The sequence below is a fragment of the Hyperolius riggenbachi genome, chromosome 1, assembly GCF_040937935.1.
Source record: "Hyperolius riggenbachi isolate aHypRig1 chromosome 1, aHypRig1.pri, whole genome shotgun sequence".
NCBI lineage: Eukaryota > Metazoa > Chordata > Amphibia > Anura > Hyperoliidae > Hyperolius > Hyperolius riggenbachi.
This window is the reverse complement of record NC_090646.1, coordinates 83,191,527-83,207,747: the sequence shown is the minus strand read 5'-3', so window position 1 is coordinate 83,207,747 and position 16,221 is coordinate 83,191,527. Positions and strand designations below refer to the sequence as shown.

Genomic DNA, 16,221 nt, shown 5'->3' with positions numbered 1-16,221 from the left:
AAAAATGCAAACAGCATCTCCTTCCAGTGACATCACCCGCCAGCAGTAAAAATGTCACCACGTGATAAATATCAGAATGTAAATCAGGGAGAGGAAAGATTTTACAATGAGAAAACACTGACTAAATCATTTATACATATTTATTATAAAAATGAAGCACTTTTTTTATTACAGTATTTTCACTGGAGTTGCTCTTTAAATTGGAGTATAAATCAAGTAAAAATAATGATTATGTGCAGTAAAAATGTTGGCAGTAAACATATAATTTTCTGCGTTTTCACACTTTTCGCAGTAATATATAGATTTTTTTTAGCTGTAGTATAAAAGTGGTAACATTAACTGATATTTTACTATCGGAATAAGCACTGCAAAATAGTATAATATACTGTAATCTACTAGCAGCTTTTTCCTGATGTCTACATTTCCGGGCGCCCTTTTTGCATGGACGCATGGTGGATGTGGAATACAGAATCCTGGAAGAATATTTTCTTGCTCCATAATTGAAGGGCATCTTTTCCTGAGCTTGCTGAGTCATGAATAGACCCCAATGAATGTTTTGCTTTATGTAAAGTCATGTAGGCGGTGGATAGAGTTTAACGCATCAGCACCTTGGAGCGTAAGTCGGAAAGTATCTTTGACAGGAAAAAAAAAGCCAAACATAAAACATAACCCCTTCTGGTGAGAGGGAAGTGGGCATCTCACAAAAATGAAAGCATGAAATCCAACAAAAACACTAAGCAATTTCAGCAGGCTCATTTCACAAGTAACCCAGGAAAGCTGCGATACTTTCCTACGATTTGGACACAATACAAGATAACAATGTATTGGAGACGTGCTTTTTGCGGAATTTGCTCAATGATGGTGCAGGGATTAATCTTCTCTTTTCTGCAGGGAGCAGCACAACGATCTGCATGGAAACTGCCCAGAGACCACTTAAGCATGTACTTAAAACAACGTACCAACAGCTTCCAAGTTATGTGAGTAATTTCACCTGTGGAACAAATGGAACTCTATACTCAGTTGTGGTTGTAGAGGATCTCAATGTACGGGATGCTGTTTACCACCAGGGCTATTCAAGCACATAACTGGTTACACTGAGGGATCAGGCTTAAGTACAGGTTCAGACTTTCACTGGTGACTTCAGTAATCTGGAAATTTACCAGTAGGGTACAGGTTGAAGGTTCTTCTGTACATTTCTGACCAGAAGGTCACTTTTTACTAGGTCACTTGGTGAACATGGGCTGCTGATGAATCAAATCTGCACTCAACTCTTGCTCTAGGAAAGTTCTCCAAACTTTTAATTAACTTTTATTAAAGTAGCTGTAGAGACTTGATGGACCATGGTCTGTGCCTCTCGTGCTTAAAATGGTGTGCTGATGTGCAGTCATCAGAAATAGACCCTCTTTCAGCTCTAAGGTTTTGCATATCTGAAGCGCTTACAAGGTCTTAAAATTGGGTGAATACAACCTTGGTTCTCACAGTGTGGTACACGTACCCTGGAGGGTACTTCTGATGTCTCCAGGGGGTACTTGGGCTTGATATAGGTAATTAAATATAACAAATTTCAAGCTTTAGTTAATGATAAATCCTATATAAATGACATTGTATTAGTATTTTGGCTTATTAAAAGCAATAGTAAATACTTGGAAATTGTTTAGGGACAATTACCATGTACTACTAATAATTATTTGTATGTCGAGGGGCACTTGAGATAATCTTTACTTGGTGAGCACAGGTGTTCAAAAGAGGCTCATATCTATAACATGTTGAAAAACACAGGACTACAACATTTTTCATTTAACAAAGGCTAAGTTAAAACGTAGAGTGAAAAAAATAAATACACTCTTAACACTTGCATAGGAATGAAGTGAGCCATGTCCTGCTAATTAAAGTGGTATGAAACTCAGAATTTCCTCTTTGCTCCAAAAGATTATTTACAGCATGAAATCTACTACCACAAAAAAATGTACAGAACAGCATTCAAACAGTTAAACACAGCACTTTGTTCTTCAGTGGAAAGCTCCTTGCTTCAGTGGAAAGCTTCTATCTGACTCCGAAGAGGTGATCTTTTGTTTACATTCCTTTGTCAGATACATTTAGTATACATTAGCAAACTGAGTTGTACTGAGCTGAGAAGTGATCACTAGATAGATTTTAATATATAAATACAGCAGCCATGAAATAAAATGCAATGGCAGCTTTCAGAACAGATAAACTGCACTTTGGGAATTTGTAATTTGTAAACAGACAATATTACTTGTGCACAAAAACAAATATGGTACCTGTTTGGCGAATACCAGATAGGAAAATACATTTTTATTGAATGTTATGTCAGAGCTTTATCCCGCTTTAAATACACTTGACTAATTGATCCTGAGCAAGTGTGACCACCTCAACATAAGAAGTTTTGATCGTTTGCTGGTGTTCAGCATTCAGGTGTGTGTTAGCACAGTGCCAAGGAGGAAATACATCAGCAAGGATGTTTGAGAGGATAGGATTGATCAACCTGGGATATGATTGATCAACCTGGGAAGGGTTATAAGGCCTAGTCCATCGTTCTACATTGAGAAAAATCATTTACAATTATTAAAAAAAACAGATACCAATTTTCCATTAGTAGATATCATAGCAAATTCACCTAAAGGCCAGACTGTGCAATGCTCAGAGAAATTGCAAAAACCTAAACCTTAAAGCTAATGGGAACCGGGTTTTTTTTTTTTAAAAAAAAAAGTCAGCTACTCACCTAAGGAGAGGGAGGCTCTGGGTCCCATAGAGCACTCCCTCTCCTCTCCCGGTTGCCGCTGCTGTCCTGGCTCCCACGTAGTGGTATTTGACTGTTTTGGTCAAATACCGCTGTCTCTCGGCCGAAGGGAGGCTTCGGAAATGCTTCGGGAGCACGAGTGCTCCCGAAGACTGGCCTCTCTACACTGCGCACACGCGTGCGCCCTCTATGAAGCATTCACGTGTGCGCCGCCTGTCTTCGGGAGGACTCGGCTCCAGAAGACTTCCGAAGTCCCCTCGGCATGGGATGAGAACGGAGGAGCCAGAGCAACACCGGAGCCAATGGGAGAGGAGAGGGATGGCTCATTAGGACCGAGCCTTCCCTCTCCTTAGGTGAGTAGCTGCCTTTTTTTTTTTAAGAACCCGGGTTACATTAGCTTTAACAATCTCAGAGTCTACGGACAGAGTTCGCTTGTTCAATGGCATGGTAACCTAAAGTGAGATGAATACCCTTATAAACAATGACAGTTATCTGGCTGACATGCTAAGCAGAGAGTGCAGACTCTCAGAGTGGAAAGTATCTAAATCTAAAAGAACCATTTAGAAGCTCATGTGGTGCACAGATCTTTAATTTGCTGGATGGTCAAGACTCATCATGAGTGAACCACTGAACATGTGCGCACCTACAGCAGAAATATGGCTCAAATCCTTCTTCAAGCAAATCAGTCATGTTTTCATGATGTTGACCAAAATGCTGCATGCATCTGGCCATCAGCCTAGTCAACATTCCTGACTTCAAGTCCAAAACACAGACCCAGCATACCTTCATAGCATCCTGTGATTCAGTGCACATTGTAAAGCTGTTCTTTTATTAGTTCCAGCTAGAGCAGGATCATCCACCAGGCAACCTAGGCAGGTGCTTGGGGCCTATTGGGTGTCAAGGGGTCCACCAGCCACCATCTTTGACCGCTCTTCATTTCAGCATACCAAAAGGCCCACAAGGGGGTCTACTAAATCTACTACCTTGCCTTGGGGGGCCATAATAAATCTCTGGTTCCAGCAGGAGAGACCCTTCAAAGGCTTTTAGAGGGTATAAAGAGAGGATTTGCATACTCATAGTGTTGCCCTCCCCTCCAGCTGTGGTGACCCATGACAGTAGAGATGCTGTGTGTTTACTCTGTATAGGAAAAGGAGGTGGTGAAAAATGCTTTTTAGGAGACATATGATGGACACCTAATGGTATTGTGTGACAGGGTGGGGGGATTGGATCGGGCATGGCAGCCGGTTCAGGGGCCTTGGGGGTTATTTGGTTGGAAGGGGGGCATCAGGGGGGGCCCCAAAGTTACTTTTGTCCCAGAGCCCCATTGTAGCTAGAACCGACCCTGTCTGGTTCACTATGAGCTTGCTAGGCAGTCTGTAACTATGATTGCTCTCTTTCAGTAGTAAAGTTATTCAACTACAACTAAAGTGTGAAACAAGAAAAAACACCGCTCTACCTTTCTCCAATCCCCACTCAACTGGAGGTGCTGCTGGGAAACAGGATTTCTGGAGAAACCTATGGCCTACACACACATTATCCCCGCACTTTGATTGGCCCAATAGGCTGCATGTCAAGTTTCCTGTCAAGTGACAGGCAGCCTATTGGGCCAATCAACGTGCAGGGATAATGTCCTTTAAAGTGATTGGACATGCAGGGGCTCAGGGAAGGACGAGTGGAGCTCTCGTCATTGCCAATTAGCAGGCATACGTTTTTAGCACTCGCTATGCTACTCTGATAAGATGTGTTAACTCCAATAAGGCGTGTTAACTCTGATAAGGCATGTTAACTCTGATAGGGCACACTATTTGTTATAGTGAATCAATCCCAAGGTCTGCACACTCCAGGAATGTAAAATTCACTGACATATTTCGTACTAAGGGGTTGATTCAATAAGCAAAATAGCATGAGCAAACTCCTGTTGCTTGCGCTATTAAATCAGTGCAACTTAATTATTCCTTCCGTGCATGATAATGCGCGCTAGTGCCAGCATAGCATGCATAATTCAACAGCGGGCGCTGCTTACCATAGCCGCGCATTAGTGATGTATCATCAGCGCGGTGGCTTTGGTAAGCAGAGCCCGCTGTTTGATTATGCAGGCTATGTTACCACTAGCGCGCATTATCATGCACAGAAGGAATAATTAAGTTGCGCTGATTTTATAGCGCAAACAACAGGAGGCTATTTCACTTAGTGAATCAATGCCTAAGCATTCTTACTCATAGCCTAAAGTGTGTTCTAATGACCTCCCTAGTCTTACATGCATAGTTAGTGTAGTAAAACTTGCACTTTAGAAACAGCTGGTTCTGACCCTTAATGCAAAATACCCAGCGCATGCTAGTGAAAGACTCCTTTATATTCAGGTCTCTGCATGAGGTTCACTCACCATCCCTGACATACCACAAGTTATTGCACATTAATATTAATCACCTGTCAGCACAGCGTCCACAAATTACCAACAAAGATGCCCTTTAAATTTAAAGATGAATATGGGAATGACACAGCTAGTGTCTATTCCAAATCTCTTATTGTATCCATTTTAACAAATATATACGAGAAAACATGCAGCTCTTCTGGCATAATACATTTTATGGAATTAAAATAATGACACACGCAAATTAAAATACTTAACTTCCCCTGAAGGATCAAGAGCAGTAAGTGCATGCTCCTCCTGCTTTACCGTCCCCAGTAGCTTCTGTCCCAGCCTCCGTGCCCCTCCTGCAGGACCGCCCCCAGTAGCTTCTGTCCCACCCTGCATGCCCCTCCTGCGGTACCTCCCCCAGTAGCTTCTGTCCGGGCCTGCATGCCCTTCCTGCGGTACTGCCGCTAGCAGTTTCTATCCTGGCCTGCATGCCCCTCCTGCAGTACCGCCCTCAGTAGCTTCTGTCCTGGCCTGCATGCCCCTCCTACAGTACCACCCCCAGTAGCTTCTGTCACACCCTGCATGCCCCTCCTGCAGTACCACCCCCAATAGCTTCTGTCCCGGCCTGCATGCCCTTCCTGCGGTACTGCTGCTAGCAGTTTCTGTCCTGGCCTGCATGCCCCTCCTGCAGTACCGCCCCCAGTAGTTTCTGTCCTGGCCTGCATGCCCCTCCTACAGCATGCTATCCCGGGAAGCCTCCCTTAAGTCCCGGCCGGCTGGGGAGAGAAGACAGGAAGAAAATGATTGATGCGCCAGCCGCGCTAATAAGGAATGCGGGAGCCTGCTTTATTCCTCCCTCCCTTCCTCTGAATGCCCCCACCTGCTGTGAATGTTCCCCCCCTGTAGGCAGTGTGTGCGCAGCAGAGCGGAGCGGTAGGTCCTCTTACCACAGATCCATGCGCACCGGCAACTAGTCTCCTGCTTCCTGTTTACCATGACGTCACAGGAAGTAGAGACTAGTTGCCGGTGCGCATGGATCTGCGGTAAGAGGACCTACCGCTCCGCTCTGCTGCGCACACACTGCCTACGGGGGGGGGGGGAGGAACATTCACAGCAGGTGGGAGCATTCAGAGGAAGGGAGGGAGGAATAAAACAGGCTCCCGCATCCCTTATTAGCGCGGCTGGCGCATCAATCATTTTCTTCCTGTCTTCTCTCCCCAGGGCAATCTCCTCCCCACACAGGGGTACCTTCCTCCCCACCCACGGGCATTCTCCCCCCTCCACTGACGACCCCCTACACACTGGCACCCTCTTCCCCACCCACTGACACTATCCTCCTACCCACTGGCACCTTTCTCCCCCACCCAGTGTCACCCTCCTTTCCACCCACAGGTACCCTCCTCCCCACCCAGTGTCACCCTCCTCCTTCCCACTGACACCCTCCTCCTACCCACTGGCACCTTTCTCCTCCACCCAGTGGCACCCTCCTTTCCACCCACAGGTACCCTCCTCCCCACCCAGTGTCACCCTCCTTTCCACCCACAGGTACCCTCCTCCCCACCCAGTGTCACCCTCCTCCTACCCACTGACACCCTCCTCCTACCCACTGACACCCTCCTTCTACCCACTGGCACCTTTCTCCCCCACCCAGTGTCACCCTCCTCCTACCCACTGGCACCTTTCTCCCCCACCCAGTGTCACCCTCCTTTCCACCCACAGGTACCCTCCTCCCCACCCAGTGTCACCCTCCTCTTTCCCACTGACACCCTCCTCCTACCCACTGGCACCTTTCTCCTCCACCCAGTGGCACCCTCCTTTCCACCCACAGGTACCCTCCTCCCCACCCAGTGTCACCCTCCTTTCCACCCACAGGTACCCTCCTCCCCACCCAGTGTCACCCTCCTTCTACCCACTGGCACCTTTCTCCCCCACCCAGTGGCACCCTCCTTTCCACCCACAGGTACCCTCCTCCCCACCCACTGGCACCCTCCTCCTACCCACTGACACCCTCCTCCTACCCACTGGCACCTTTCTCCTCCACCCAGTGGCACCCTCCTTTCCACCCACAGGTACCCTCCTCCTACCCACTGACACCCTCCTTCTTCCCACTGGCACCTTCCTCCCCCACCCACTGGCACCCCCCTTTCCACCCAGTGTCCCCCTCTCACACCCACTGTCACCCTCCTCCGCAAACTCATTCCTCCCATTGTCACCCTCCTGCAAAAGCAGGGGTGTGGCTTAAGGCCACACGGGGGTGTGGCTTAAGTGTCCCTCTTTACCATCTTCAAATGTTGGGAGGTATGCCTACAGTACCGCCACCAGGACCTTCTGTCCCAGCTTGCATGCCCCTCCTGTGGTACCACCCCCAGTAACTTCTGTCCTGGCCTGCATGCCCTCCTGCGGTACCACCCCCAGTAGCTTCTGTCCCGGCCTGCATGCCTTCTGAGAGGAACAGACGGCGAGGTAAGTATGTAATTTTCATTTACAGGGACATTATGGGCTTGATTCACTAAGACAAATAGCATGCCTTATAACACATGCCTTATAACACGCCGTATCAAAGTTAACACGCCATATCAAAGTTAACGCGCCTAATCAGAGTAGCATAGCAAGCGCTACAAACCCGCAGGGGCTCAGAGCAGGACAGGTGGAGCTCTCGTTGTTGCCAATTAGCAGGCATAAGTTTGTAGCGCTCTCTATGCTACTCTGATAAGGCATGTTAACTCTGATAAGTAGTGTTATCTCTGATAAGGCGTGTTAACTCGGATAAGGCATGCTATTTGTCTTGGTAAATCAAGCCCCTATGTGTTTATTTTAAATAATTTTACTTGGTTCAGGTTCACTTAAAAGGGTATATGGCAGGAGGAAGATATATAGTATGAGCATGTAAAACTTCCTGTGCTGTACCATCTAATCCAGAACCGATCTGACAGTCAGTTCAGCCACTGCAGATGAAATATAATTTACAGTATAAAACATGTCAAATGGTGTCACACAATAGTAAGTAATATAAGCCAACAGAAAAGAGGTGGTGACAGAAGGTGAGCTATTTTCCCATCCTGAACTGGTTAATCCACTCATTAACCATTCAGACATGAGCCTGGGCACAGATCACCTTCCTGACCTTGTGTGGATAGAAAAACATGCATATCATCTCTCTTCTGAGGAGTGTATCTCTCACATTCCACAGCATACACAGTAAATGAAAACATAACAGCACATAAGACTGTGTATCAAAGCTCTGTCACCTAACTTCAAAGGCGAGCTGCCATGTGGGGGTGAGACTTCCCTCCTGTCCAAACACCAGGCAGTGTGAGAGCTCTCCAGCATGTGGCTCACATATCCTGATAATACGTCTGTACAGATGGTGTGTCGTGTTTTTTTTTTTTAGTTAATAAGAGGTGACATGGAGGCTAGGTGGCTTATGACAGATTCTGCCATTCACACAAAAGGAAACGCTCAGAGACTTGCTCCAGAGTTCCCCTTAAGTTTGAGTTTGGCTTAGAAGGTAACGTCTAGCGATTATGGGCAGATTCGACCAAAAGACAAATCTCTCTCTGATCAAATCTGATTAGAGAGAGATCTGTGGGCTGCCCATATTCTGCAGGACAATTCCTGATAGATTTCAGCATGAAATTGTGTGAGTCATTATCTGTCCTGCATTGCATTCCCGGCCGTTTAATAGGAAAGGGCTGTTTACTAGTGGGGCAGTCCTGGCCATCAACGATTTATTTATTTCTTTGCGAATAGTATAACCTCAGAACCTCGGATTACTCCATCCAGTTAAGGAGAGTTAGTGCCGGTGTTCTCCTCTAGACAGGTACACCACTCCTGTCACCACGCTGTTAACCATGTAATGTAGAAGGAGGTACTCTACAGGCTTGAACTGCCATTCAAAATGTATTCATGTCACAATACATGTTCTGTGCATTGGCCTTAAAGAGAATCTGTATTGTCTGATTTGTACAATAAAAAACATACCATCGAGTCACTGTGATCTCCTGGATCCCTCTTTGCCATTTCCGCCGCTCCGTGCTGGTATCCTGGCTTTTAATCGCCTGTTTTAGGCAGTGTTTACAAACAAAAAAACATGGCCGTTAACCAGGAAGTGATGTGTGTGTAAATATATAGATATATACATATATATACACACACACATACACATACAAATACACTAATATGTGTGTATGTATGTGTGTGTATATAGATATATCTATCACGTTACAGTATACTACAAGTTTCTGCACTCCAGTCGGGGATTAGTCACAGTTTCTCAGCATGTGGCAGACAGCTCCCTCCCCCCTCAGCCTCACAAACTGCATCACAGACAAGCTGAAACAGAGCCTGGAGGCCCCCTGCAGGGGGCGTGCATAACTTGTCCCTATTACAACAGAGGCAACCCATTCCTCCCTGGGTCGACAAAGCTTGACAAAGAAAAGAAGATTAGATATATTACAGAGACAGTGCAACTAGAAAAGGCTGCAGCAATCCAGACCACATTAGGAAAGGTATAGGAACTTATAGCATAGAAGAAATAGCTGAAAATGTTGTTACAGAGTCCCTTTATAATGGGGTGCAGTGAAAATACAGACCTTTTATTGTGCATGATCTACACAATGATAACCTTGCTGGAGGAGATTAATTGTCTAAAATGTAACTTTTAATGATTAATATAAATAAGAAGCATGATTGCTGACTAACAAACAGCGAACAGGTTGCACAATGGGTAGGGGACCAAATTAGATTGTTCTAGTTAAAATAATCATAGCTTGTCCACCTATCATCACACATTGTGATATAATCATTTACAACCCCGCATAAAACCCTACATGTTTCGCTTCCTTAATTGGAAGCTTCATCAGGGGTGAAGAAAGTGCTCAGTGCCAGAGTGCTAAAGTGCTAAAGTAACACTTACATATCAAAAACAATAGATTCACATTACAGCCCTACCTGGCAAGTATGTGAAGTGAATTTTCCCTTTTCCATTGGACAGGGCTAGGGGACTATATACAGTATTGTGAAGCTACTTAGGGTGGTTGTCTACAATACTTGAATGTTGTTAGGCCAGGTGACACCCTAAGGCAAGAAATGGCCATAAGTAAAGTTATTGTGTTTTCACTCCACTGGCTATTTGGTGTGGCACTTGAGTTATTTGTAGAAAATTCCACTCACGTGACCTTGTGGGTGTCATATACAGAGCTGGTTTTTGGAGAAATGGGGTCCTGAGGCAGAAAATAACAAGGGGGCCCCATCCATTATGGCCCCCAGCATTTACTGGCAGCCTTGTGGTCCTCATATCTCCCCTCCCACAGTACTTATTTCCCTAGCAGCCTAGTGGTCCTCCTATCTCCCCTTCCCCACGTACTTAATTCCCTAGCAGCCTATTGGTCCTCCATCTCCCCCTCTCCTCCCAGAAATACAGTAATGTATATAACCAGTGGTGGCCAGGCAAAGAATTCCCAACATAATGGCAGCAGAAGTCTGCCTGCCCCCATTGCATAAATTATTTTCATCCAGGCAGCAGAGCAGGCTGTGCACTGTGGAGCGAAGGGTGGATCACTTACGAAATGCAGCTGCGCTCACATTATCCCCGGCTACAGCACGGCACCTCTTGTTTCCTTGCAGGAAAGTACGCACTGATGAGCGTTACATGCCTGAGTCACAAGGAGAGAGCCTCTGCAACCATCCAGGGAACCAGGGCAAAGGGTTGCATTGCCAGATCAAGAAGCAGAGTCGAGTGCTGGATCAATCCAGTTAATGTATGTTCCCCTGCTTGCTGCTAGAGCCCTCTGTCCCCCACGCTGCAACTCCATACGTGGCCGCATACACCTGAAGAACGGCCCCGCCCAAAACATGTAATGTATCGTCTGCTCCAATACAGCTTGTTTGCTACTACAGCTTCTGAATGCAGTGTCGTCCTTTACTAGTGTTACTAGTATTTGTGGCCGCATACAGGGAAGGGTGGCGGTAAACACTTGGGGGGCCCCTACAGACTCTGGGTATCTGGGGCCATTTCCCCATTTGCTTGTATTATAACTCTGTCCCTGATCCTAAATACATTTGGCTTGCTGAAATGTTGTAACTTATTACATAAATTATTTAAAATTATTAAGCTCCAAATTATAAGGCCAACGTACAGATCAGAGTGTGGTTATGTGGCATGGGGATATTCTGGGTGGCCAGAAGGTAGAAGAGCTGGATCATGAGACTTTTTGGGGATGCACCTGGCCTGGTTGGATCCTTAATATGCTGGCAGGAGTGTGAGACTCCATATAATGCAGGCTCACATTTTATTCAATATTACAGGAACACTTTAATTTTAAGTATGAGTTGTGCATTCATTAGCTAGGCTTATCACTGTTCTGTCAACTTTAATACTGTGGCGGATATTGGCTCTGGCGTAAGGTAAAGCCTTGCAAGTTGTGTGTTTTCCGGGTGAGCTTAGCTGGTCCTGCCACTGTGGTGGGTCGTCCATAATAATCGTTAAGTCGTAGGAAAATGACCAACCTAAGGTAGTTGAGAAAAGCCCAACACTAAGACCCATCTAATGCTAACTTCTGAAGTATGATAATGATGCGATCATGATAAATACGCAACAAAATCAGGTCAAGCCCCGAAGGACTCTATGATAAGTGGACTAGACCCGGAGTGCAGCACTTTGCAGATTCAGGACATCCTGTGTTTATTACAACTTGTTTGACTTCCTTTCAGCCTCCTGACTTGTTTGCGTTTGCCGTGTTTGTGAAACCGAATTCATTGACCCATTTCAATGAATTTACTGTCTGGATGAAAGTTATTAAACTTGTAATCTACAATTCAATGATCTTTTGGAATCCTTTTTCCCGTCAGAGGCCACAATGTCCTATACTGTACATAAACACCTCTTTCTATTGGGTTGGGCAGCTGCAAGGTAGTGATAGAAAAGCATCTGACACCTAAGATTTCACGGCTGTAGTTATTAATTATTTGGTGAAATGCTATGCAATTTTATTTACCTGTTGCTAACAGTAGTGGTGTTAGTCCTGGTCTTTAGTTGTCCTCATCTTGCCTGTTCCATCACAAATACATTATTCTATTTTGCAGGCTGATCAACCTTTAATTTTATCAGATCTAAGGTGAATAGTTAGTGCAACATGCCACCAAATTGAACATTCAATCAATTTTTATCTGAAGTTTTTTGAAGGGCTTAATCGGGAATGAGGAAAATGTCGGTTGCAAGGGCTTGATTGGGTGCAGCACTCAATATCACGATGACCAACGGACTCCTGACCGGTCTCCCCCCAAGTATATATGTGTTCCCCTCATGCACACACGGATCTACATCACACGAGCCAGAAGGCACAGATGTTCTGGCACTTCAAACTTCACCCTCCATGAACCCACAAACCCCTCCACCAAACCACACAAATATGCTGTCTGGCCGGGTTGTCACTTCTCCCCTGATTTCACTTCTCGATGTAGGAAGCCACAGGTGCCCTTAGTATTAGGTATGCAGAGGTACCCTCAGTATTAAGTAGCTAGAGGTGACTCCAGGTGTTAGGTAGCTAGGTAGCCCCCGGTTGAAGGGAGAACTCGTTGGTGAAATGCTGGGAGCCGGGTGAGTAACCTCTTATTTACACTCTGCTCGAAAGAGGGAAGGAGTCACATGGGAAGGGTAGTGAGCCTCCTTTACATCATCAGAAGCCTGTCGGCATAAGCCTACAGTGCCTTATGGTAAACTTGGGCCTGCCCTCATGTCCAAGTGCAGTGTTCAAGACTCGCCTGAAACGCAAGCATGAATCCTGGCCTCATCCAGTGTCCGGCGTCACTGCAAGCACCTGTACCATGTGACACTGGCGTATGTAGTGACGTCTTAACATGCACCATAGATGCTGGACCCCGGAGGAGGCATGGGGGAGGCACACACATATACACTGAGGGAGTGGCAGAGAGATGATTTCCAATTAGTGATGTAAGCGAGCAGCTCACCTGCATAGGCAGGCTGGCACTGTACTACTCCCAGGTCGGAATGTTCTGCAGTAGTGCGCATTCCCTGGCCTGCCAGTGTGAGTCCTTGATTGCGCGCCTGCGGCCGGCGCACACTTTGCACATGAGCGTGACAGGCTCACAGTCAATCAATGATGCTCACCGCTGGGCCGGGGCATGCGTACTAATGAGCGCCTGTGGGCTAGGGTGTGCGTACTACTGTGGCACATTGCTATCCGGAAGCAGTACAGGGCAAGCCTGCCTATAGCTATTTCGCCCACGAGCAGTTCACCACCATCTCTATATCCAATACATTTCTTACTGAAATCTATTGGAAATCTGTGTGCAGTATTTGGGCATGCAATAGATCCCTCTCTGGTCATATTTGGATTTATCTAATGGTCGATCTAGTAGCAGATTGAACTATGTGTGGCCCCCTTTACTGCAGTTGGGTTATCAATCAATAGCTTATAGCCAAGTTCCTATTCCCGGCATTAATGATTTGAATTACCTTTTTTCTGATTTAATCGGAAATCTGATTTCTAACAGAATTATGAGTGTTAAGAGGGATATGGAGGCTTCAATATTTAATTCCTTTTAAACAACACCAGTTGCCTGGCAGCCCTGATGATCTATTTGGCTGCAATAGTGTCTGAATCACACCAGAAACAAGCAATCTTGTCAAATCTGACAATAATGAAACTGATCTGCTGCATGCTGGTTCAGGGTCTGCAGCTAAAAGGATTACAGGCAGAGGATCAGCAGGGCTTCCAGGCAGCAGGTATTGCCTAAAAGGAAATAAATATGGCAGCCTCCGTATACCTCTCACCTCGGGTTCACTTAAAGAGCTGACTTGGACTGTTTTAGGGTGAATTTAATGAGAAATATAGTTATTAGAGAAACACTAACTAGTAATATTGTCAAATTAATCCGAGCAGCTGAAAGTAATATTTTAATAGTGTTTTTAATATCACAGTGAACTTCTCAAATAAGGTCTAAAATTATTATAAATATATTTTAATTTCTTTGGAACTAATCAAAAAAGTTAACACTACTGTACAAGCAATTTATTCCATGATTACCTTAAAGAGAGCCGAGGTGGGCTCAAAAAAAAAAATATCAAGTAGGCTACCTGATCTGCAGGGCTGAGCTGATCAGGTAGCCAAAAAACGCCACTCACCGCCGCCCAGTGGGCCGCAATGGCCCACTTTCACTTGCGTGATCCCTGGGTCACGTAGCTGCACTGAGAGACTGTGTTGTCTCTCATAGCATGCAGGGAGGTGGGGCCACGGGAGAGAGCTGCCCAATGGCAGCTCAGGAAACCCTGTAGGAATGCCAGGGAATTCCTCTCCCCTCTGTTTACCTCAGAGTTAGCGACAAGTCTTGTCGCTCAACTCGGGGGTGGGGGTGAGGGGGGGGGGGGGGGGCTGGAAGCTATAGTGCGGTGGTGGGGAGGAAAAGAGCTGCGGTTGGGGGACACAGAGCCATGTCATTAGGCAGAGAACATGTCTCTGTGTCCCATCTGCCCCCCAAAGATCCACTTCAGGTTTTCTTTAATGTCTTTATTTAGGTGAAATAAAGGACTAAAGTTTTTAAAATCCCTTTTGTTAACAATGCATTGTTATAAATAAAGTACCGGTGGGTTTTTCTTCGTGCACAAAGCATGTACTAGAAAAATACAATTCAGAATATTTTTCTCATATTCTGTTGTAATACTACAAATCCTCTGTTGTCCCGAGGCCTTTTTCGCATTTTTTTTTTTCCACAAATTTTAAATTATTACTCCCAACAAAGCCCCCAAACTGTACCCTTCTGCTCAACCAAAACCCTCCAAAATGCCAATTTTTTTCTACTTAACCTCCCCCTAAACTCCACGCAACCAAACTTTTTTGTTGTATGTTGTACCCTCTATTTCCCCCCCCCCCCCCAACACACACACACACACACACACACACACGGACACACACACACACACACACACACACACACACACACACACACACACACACACACACACACACACACACACACACACACACACACACACACACCTATACACTCCTACAGTGTGTGTTAATTCACCACCTCATAAAAGCTGAGCATGTTAGTCAAAGAAGACCTGTGCTTAGTAAACTCATGTTGAGTTTGGCTGGGATTCGATTGCCCATTGAGTTGACATCCCTAGCGATTTGATTTTTTTTCAGCCTTTCTTTTTGCCAGCCTTCATTTTACAATTTTTATTGCACTCCTTGCATTTGTTTAAAGGGGAACTGAAGAGAGAGGTATATGGAGGCTGTCATGTTTATTTCCTTTTAGACAATACCAGTTGCCTGGCAGCCCTGCTGATCCTCTGCCTCTAATACTATTAGCCATAGCCCCTAAACAAGCATGCAGCAGATCAGGTGTTTAAGTGGTTCAGACTTATAAGTCTGATCTGACAAGACTAGCTGCATGCTTGTTTCTGGTTTTAATCAGATAATACTGCAGAGAAATAGACCAGCAGGGCTGCCAGGCAACTGGTATTGATTAAAAGGAAATAAACATGACAGCCTCCATATACCTCTCTCTTCAGTTCCCCTTTAATGCATTAGTTTCCTCCTGTTTGAAGATCTTAATTTATCCCTGAATTGATTAAACTTAGATTTTTTTAAGATTCATACTGTTAGTTGTTTCACTGATTCCCTGAATGTTCCTGAACCTGCACATTTGATACATTATCTGGTCTATTTCAAATTACCAAATCCAATAAAGCTTTTCCCTAATATATTCATTTACCATTTCAGACCAGTAACTGTTGCTGGAAATCTGTATAGTTGAAGTCACCCTTAACAATGACCTCACTTTTTCAATCTGCTGCACTAGTTGCAGTTCAACACAGTATTATGGATTGTGGGGGCTTATAGCACACCCTGATAAGCAATTGGCAACAGTTATTTCCACCATGAATATTTACGCAGACTCCACATCTTCGCAATCTTCATCCAGTTCTTCATTCACAACATCTGTAAAATAATTTTTACAGATATTTAATAACTGGAAAATTATCAGGGAAGCTAAATGCAATGGATAATAAAGATAAATGCAACTGTAATGATAGGACTACGATATCAGATGACCTGGTTTGGTGACTGGCCAC

General features: G+C 45.2%; 1 long non-coding RNA gene across 1 annotated transcript; it reads right to left on the bottom strand.

The window, feature by feature from the left end:
* Positions 1–318: 318 nt before the first annotated feature.
* LOC137545604 (uncharacterized) lies at positions 319–12,165 on the bottom strand. The gene is made up of 3 exons (XR_011026065.1): positions 12,116–12,165; positions 9,102–9,178; positions 319–632 (listed from the first exon to the last, which is right to left on the bottom strand). It is a non-coding gene; the product is annotated as an uncharacterized lncRNA (long non-coding RNA).
* Positions 12,166–16,221: the final 4,056 nt, after the last annotated feature.